The sequence below is a fragment of the Hyperolius riggenbachi genome, chromosome 4, assembly GCF_040937935.1.
Source record: "Hyperolius riggenbachi isolate aHypRig1 chromosome 4, aHypRig1.pri, whole genome shotgun sequence".
NCBI lineage: Eukaryota > Metazoa > Chordata > Amphibia > Anura > Hyperoliidae > Hyperolius > Hyperolius riggenbachi.
In genome coordinates, this window is record NC_090649.1 from 221,958,562 (window position 1) to 221,965,460 (window position 6,899).

Below are 6,899 nucleotides of genomic sequence, written 5' to 3' on the forward strand. Positions count from 1 at the left end.
TCATTTCATCAGTAGCTACCTCAGCTCCAAGGCCGGATTAAGGCTAAATGGGGCCCTAAGCAAAGTAACTGATTTGGGCCCCCCCATCATGTCGTAATAGAATCAGAAGATGCAGCTGCACAGCAACATGCAGAGATGAATGGCTGGGACATTTGCACTCAGGGGCTGGGGCACCCCTGTGAAGAGGGCGCCAGATATCACAGCAGCAGCACTTTCCCCCTGCATCTCCAGCCTGGCAATAGCAGAAAGCTCTGGACACCACAAAACCGGAAGCCGGTTCCCAGACAGAATTACATAACCACCCCCACCACCGAACAACCGATTTCCTCCCAAACTAGACAGCCACCATGCAGCCTCCATCCCAGTGAATACGATAGTCTAGCAGAGAAGGCAGCTGCAGCGGGGGAGAATGACAGCACCAGATGACTCACATTCACCTCTTGCGATCCAAGCAATAGAGGTCCCATCATCCGGAGCCCATCTGTCTCCTCTAGAGTGCTGCCGCTCTGTTACTACTACTATTACTACTTCCTACTTCCTGTCTGATCTGAGAATCAGGAAGTTCAGAGCGAGCGGCTGCACTGTAGAAGAGACAGATGGGTTTCAGATGACGGGATCTCTATCACTTGGATCATGGATAGGTAAGTGAGCGTTTGCCATCTGCTGCTATCATTCTTACTGCAGCTGTGGTTCTCTGTGGGAAGGGAGGGCGGAGTGGGCAGCGGCAGAGCGCACAGTAGCAGGCGGGGGACCTAGGAGGAGAGCCTGGCTCTGAAGACAATCAGCAGCGCACGGCATCATTTGGTAAGACAAGACAAATAACATTTACATCGCAATTTTCTCCTGGTGGACTCAAAGCGCCAGAGCTGCAGCCACTAGGCCGCGCCCTATAGGCCGTAGCAGTGTTAGAGAGACTTGCATAAGGTCTCCTACTGAATAGGTGCTGGCTTACTGAACAGGCAGAGCCGAGATTCGAACCCTGGTCTCCTGTGTCAGAAGCAGAGCCCTTAAAGGGACTCCGAGCAGCGCCTGTGGGTATGCCTTCAAGCATACCCACAACTAATTAATTACATCCTCACACCTACCAGCATGATGTTTGGAATTATATCCCCCTGGGTTCCTTATATTTCATTGCATTGTGCTGAATCGAGCTGCCGACTTTGGAGAAAAGTCATCCTGTGGCCACGTTTTCGATCGCGAAAATAGCGAAAACTAAAAGGCATAGGGCGGCCATTTATATATCATTGGAAAGGGGAGAAATAGAGCTTTAAAATGATATGCATCTTTCCATAGTTACTGCACTGCTCAGAGTCCCTTTAACCATTATACCATCCAGCCATCGCTGACAGGATGGTGAGGGCTGGTTTATGTGCTGATGGGGCCCCTTTGACTCTGAATGGGGCCCCAAGCGACTGCTTTTGTTGCCTGGTCGGTAATCCGGCCCTGCTCAGCTCTCATTGCAGCTCTCACCAGACAACCCTTCACTTCATGCCCAAACAAGCCGCAATCAGCACACTTCTTCATTTCCACCTTTGGTGCCATCCTCCTCTGAGGACCACCCTGACTCTCCTGAGACTCTGGTACCTCTTCCAGACACTGGTATGGGTTTGGGGATATTGGCACTGCAGGCGCACTCCCCTCACCCAACTTCCTCTTTTTCACCTGCACACTTTTCCCATCCTCCTTCCTGACACGGCCACGCTGTCCTGGGGTCACCATCTCCCAATCCTCCTCTTTCTCCACACCAGTCATCTCCATCTGCTCCACTTTCTCCACTTCCTCACCCCAATTCTTTATTCCATCCTCTACCTCCTCCTCCATCTCTGACTCATCCACTTCCTCCGGTGACTCTGAGTCAGACGGAATCCCTGCTGTACCTGGGCTCCCAGCACTGTCACTCCCACCACTGCTCTCCACCACCTCCTCCCTCCTTCCCTGACCCTTTGCTCCACCCACTCCTGTGGAACCACTGCTCCCAGCTTCCTCCTTCTTGCCTACCTTTCCCTTGACTCCTCCCCCTCCCGCGGGACCACTGCTCTCAACCACCTATCCCTTGTCTATCTTTCCCTTGGCTCCTCCTCCTCTCCTAGCACCACTGCTCCCAACTGTCTCTTCCTTGTCTGTCTTCCTGGTGACTCCTTCCCCACCCGTGGGACCACTGCTCCCAGCCACCCCACTCTGCACTTTCCCACTAAGCTTCTCCTCCTCTGCCCTGCTAGCTGCACTACTCCTACTCCTCGTCTCCACTCCTCTGCCTGTGCCCTGCGGGATCCCACTCCTCCTCGTCACTCGGAAACTCGCAGCAGCCGTACTGTCAGAATTCAAGACCGAGGCCACGCCCCCGAACCGGAGGCCACGCCCCCCGAACCGGAGGCCACACGCCCCCTCCCCCCACGGCGGACTCCCGCTGCGGTTTCCCGCCATTCTCTCCAACAGACATAACGGCTTCCTTCTGCACCACCGACATACCACCAGCTTTCACCCCCTCCTCTCCAGCAGCCTCAGTACTCGGAACCTCCGTAGCAACAGTCACTGGAGGTGCATCTGCCGCTGCCTTCCCTTCAGCAACCTTCCCAGCAGCAGCGCGTCTCTCCTCCGCACTCTCATCAGACCCAGTAACTCCACCTGCAGCACGTCTCAGCTTCTCTGCAGAACGTTCCTCCTCACTCTGCACACCAGCCACAGCCTTCCCCACAGCATCAGCACTCACATCAGGGACAGTCACCACGCCTGCAGCACGTCTCACCTCCTCCCTCGTGCCTGCAGAACGTTCCTCCTCACTCTGCACACCCGTCACAGCCTCTGCAGCAGCCACAGCGGTGGCATCACCCACACTCCCCTCCACATCCAGGCTCTGTGCATCGGGCAATTCATTCTCCTCTGCATCCTGCGCTTCCATAGCCTCCACCACCCCCAGGACCTCTGCAGCCAAACTGTCACTCACCGTGTCAGGACAGCCATCCCCACTCTCAGCAACCGCAGCACTCGCTACATTGTCACATCCAGCAACAGTATCAGATGCAACAGTATTATCCACAATAACACTCTGCACGGCGGCAGCAATATCACTTTCAGAGGGGGCTGACGCCGAGAAGATGTCACTGGGCTCTTCTGCCCGCAGCTCAGTACCCCTCACACGGTTATCTCCCCAGCCAGCAAACATCCCACTCTGCCTCCCCTCACTGACCACACTGGCGTAGGAGAAAAGATTCTTCCCCCGATTCTTGCTGCAGCTCCTGGCCAAATGCTCCACCGACCCGCAAAGGTCACAGCAGCGGGGAGCGGAGCATTCAGACGCAACATGGCCACGCTGCTTACATATGCGACAGAGAGACTTGTTTGGGCACTCATCTCTGATGTGCCCATATTCATAGCAATACCTGCAAAAACGCGGCTGCCCTCTGTAAGTCACAGTGCACCTCCCACCCGCAACTGTGAAGGAGGCAGGAGGATGCATCGTGCCCCCATAACCCTCAGGGGGTCCGTTAAAAATGGCGCCAGTTATCGTAGTTAAAAAACGGCGCCCCATAGAGAACCATTATCACTAGTTATTTTTCGTTTTTGACAGCTAAAAAATGGCGCCGGCTTTAAAAACGATATTTATCGTTTATATTTATATTTGTATTGCTCCCAAACGATATTTATCGTTTTAACCCCTGCTTTGCTGCCGTTTTGAAAATATCTGCCCGCCGGCTTTAATGTTTAATAGCAAAGCCCCCTTAAAAGCTAAAAACACCAAATTTGCAGGGAACGTTAAGAAGAAAATTGTGAACAAGAGGAAAAAAAAATCTTTCAAAAAGACCTTATAGTTTTTGAGAAAATCGATTTTGAATATTCTTCTTCTGACCGTGGGAAAATTAAACGCCCGCCGACTTTAGCGGTTAATAGCAAAGCCCCTTTAAATGCCAGAAACACCAAAATGTGTAGGAAATGTTAAGAAAAATAGTGGGAACACGAAGAAAAAAAAATTGTTCAAAAAGACCTTATAGTTTTTGAGAAAATCGATTTTAAATCTTCAAAGGAAATGTAACTATTTAAATCGCGTACTGACATTCCCGTGGAAACTTTTTCCGCCGACTTTAGCAGTTAATAGCAAAGTCCCCTTAAATCCTAGCAACACCAAATTTGCAGGATATGTTAAAAAGATACTGGGAAACAATATTTAAAAAAAAAATTGAAAAATTTTTTTTTTTTTTTTTAAATTAAAATTTTTGGGTTATGTTCAGAGTGTGGGAAAAGTTTTGAAAAAAATGACGTGGGGTCCCCCCTCCCGAGCCTCTGTAACCCCTTGTCTCCCATGCAGGCTGGGATGGCCAGAATGCGGAGCCCCGGCCGACTGGGGCTTCGCACCCTGAGCTATACCAGCCCGCATGGTCCATGGTATGGGGGGGCTTCGGGGGGGAGGGGCGGCCAAGCCTTCCCCTCCCCCCCGGAGCCCTTGTCCAATCCATGGACAAGGGGCTCTTCCCCACCTCCGGTGCCCCAGGAGGAGGTGGGGGCGACGACTCCCTGGGGGGGGGGGGTTCATGGTGGCATCTGGGAGTCCCCTTTAAGAAGGGGAACCCAGATGCCTGCCCCCCTCCCAGGAGAAATGAGTATAGGGCTACTTTGTACCCCTTACCCATTTCCACAAAGGGTTAAATGAAATAAAAACACAACAACGAGAAAAGTCCTTTAATGTTCTAAATTAACCAGAAATACTTACCTGTACCTTTAAGAAAAAAATCCCACGTCAATTAGGTCCCACGACAGTATCCTCCATCTTGCGACCTTCAGTTACATGTTGATTGAAGATCTCCGCCGCCCCGACGCCACACACGCCGCCTCCGCCGCACTCACTGCTCTTAGCTATACTTAGTATAGCTAAGAGCAAAAAGCATCTTTAAATTTTAGCTCCAATGGTCCCCATTGGTTCCTTAACAGACCAATGGGGATCAGGAGGATCCCCATTGGTCGATAAGGAACCAATGGGGAGCCTTGGAGCCAAAATTTAAAGATGCTTTTTGTTCTCAGCTATACTTAGTATAGCTGAGAGTTGCGTCTATGCATCTATATAGACGCATTAGCGCTAGCTGCCGCTGCCCTCCCTGCCTCCCCCCACCTGTCACCCTCACCCATGCTGGCACCCATGGGTGCATTGGGTGCCAGCATGGGTGAGGGTGACAGGTGGGGGGAGGCAGGGAGGGCAGCGGCAGCTAGCGCTAATGCGTCTATATAGACGCATAGACGCAACTCTCAGCTATACTTAGTATAGCTGAGAGCAGTGCGGCGTGTGTGGCGTCGGGGCGGCGGAGATCTTCAATCAACATGTATCAGAAGATCGCAAGATAGAGGATACTGTCGTGGGACCTGATTGGCGTGGGATTTTTTTCTTAAAGGTACAGGTAAGTATTTCTGGTTAATTTAGAACATTAAAGGACTTTTCTCGTGGTTGTGTTTTTATTTCATTTAACCCTTTATGGAAATGGGTAAGGGGTACTCCTGCACCCCTATACTCATTTCTCCTGGGAGGGGGGTGGGCATCTGGGGGTCCCCTTCTTAAAGGGGACTCCCAGATGCCACCATGAACCCCCCCCCCCAGGGAGTCGTCGCCCCCGCCCCTACCTGGGGCAAGGGAGGCGGGGAAGAGCCCCTTGTCCATGGATTGGACAAGGGGCTCCGGGGGGGAGGGGGAGGCTTGGCCGCCCCTCCCCCCCGGAGCCCCCCCATACCATGGACCATGCGGGCTGGTATAGCTCAGGGTGCGAAGCCCCAGTCGGCCGGGTTCCGCATTCTGGCTATCCCAGCCTGCATGGGAGACAAGGGGTTACAGAGGCTCGGGAGGGGGGACCCCACGTCATTTTTTTTTTTTAAATTTGCTATCAATTTTTTTTTTAATCTTCTGAGTGTGGGAAATAAATAAAAAAAAAAAAAATGACGTGGGGTCCCCCCCTCCCGAGCCTCTGTAACCCCTTGTCTCCCATGCAGGCTGGGATAGCCAGAATGCGGAGCCCCGGCCGACTGGGGCTTCGCACCCTGAGCTATACCAGCCCGCATGGTGCATGGTATGGGGGGGCTCTGGGGGGGAGGGGCGGCCAAGCCTCCCCCTCCCCCCCGGAGCCCTTGTCCAATCCATGGACAAGGGGCTCTTCCCCACCTCCGGTGCCCCAGGAGGAGGTGGGGGCGACGACTCCCTGGGGGGGGTTCATGGTGGCATCTGGGAGTCCCCTTTAAGAAGGGGACCCCCAGATGCCCACCCCCCTCCCAGGAGAAATGAGTATAGGGCTACTTTGTACCCCTTACCCATTTCCACAAAGGGTTAAATGAAATAAAAACACAACCACGAGAAAAGTATTTTAATAATCTTAATTAACCACAAATACTTACCTGTACCTTTAAAAAAATGTTCCCACGCCAATATATCCTCGGAAATGATCCAACGAATAACAATATCCTCTTATCTTGCGATCTTCAATTAACTTGATTGAAGATCTCCCACGCCAATTAAAATACTATACCTTACAATGCGTCCTGCGTAGGGACGCATAGCACGGCTCCCGCTGTCCTCCCCGCCTCCTCACCTGTCACCCTCACCTAGCCTGGCACCTGGTGCACCCATGGGTGCCACCCTAGGTGAGGGTGACAGGTGCAGGCAGACGGGGAGAGACAGCGGAGCTGGCAGCTATACGTCCTGCACAGGACGCATCCTAAGGTATAGTAACCGGCTCATAAATGAGCCGGTTCTTTTTGTATTGAATCAAATGAATCGAATCAGTTGATTCAATACAAAAAGAACCGGCTCATTTATGAGCCGGTTACTATACCTTAGGATGCGTCCTGTGCAGGACGTATAGCTGCCAGCTCCGCTGTCTCTCCCCGTCTGCCTGCACCTGTCACCCTCACCTAGGGTGGCACCCATG

General features: G+C 52.5%; 1 protein-coding gene across 1 annotated transcript in view; it reads right to left on the reverse strand.

Moving 5' to 3' along the window:
- Nucleotides 1–2,765, reverse strand: part of LOC137571769 (uncharacterized) — a 12,879-nt gene extending 10,114 nt beyond the window's left edge. Inside the window, exon 1 of the mRNA XM_068281374.1 lies at nt 2,747–2,765. The gene's annotated coding sequence lies outside the window, so the exon portion shown is untranslated. The remainder of the gene's footprint in view (nt 1–2,746) is intronic.
- Between the last annotated feature and the right edge of the window lie 4,134 nt (nt 2,766–6,899).